A 539-nucleotide genomic window follows, 5' to 3' on the forward strand; every position below is an offset into this window, starting at 1 on the left:
GCGCCTTCTGTTAGATGTTGAGTTGCTCCCAACATACTTTTCAAACATTCGTTTGCTTTTGCCCAGTCTCCTCTGTAAGAGACATGCTTTTCGGATGTGTTTTGAAAAATATTCCATATGCTAATGGAATGTCACCATCTGCCAAAGAAGGCAGAGCTGTTTTTAAAGGAAAAACTATTACAAGAACCGAGGTATTCACAGAGGGGCACTAAAGAGCCCAAACGTCGCTGACCTGAGGCTGACCTGGGCCGCCTCCCCTTCCCAACATGAAAACGGAGTGAGAAAATCTGAGGCCAATTACCTTCTCCCTCGCTCTCCTCCCCTCCCTCTTTCTCCTCCTTCTTGGAGACATGATGAAATTTCCTGAAACAAAAACTCGCAGCCCGTTCTATAAAATGCTTTCGCCTTTGGTGGAAAAAGCCCCGATGGTCCCTTTTATCTCCTCATTCCTGAGGCGCAGACCTGGCCCCGGTCTGTTTGTGCAGATGGGCCGCGGGGAGCGCGCCCAAGGCCCGGAGAGGGGTGCGGGGGGCAGGGGC

The sequence above is a fragment of the Pteropus alecto genome, unplaced genomic scaffold, assembly GCF_000325575.1.
Source record: "Pteropus alecto unplaced genomic scaffold, ASM32557v1 scaffold40, whole genome shotgun sequence".
Taxonomy (NCBI): Eukaryota; Metazoa; Chordata; class Mammalia; order Chiroptera; family Pteropodidae; genus Pteropus; species Pteropus alecto.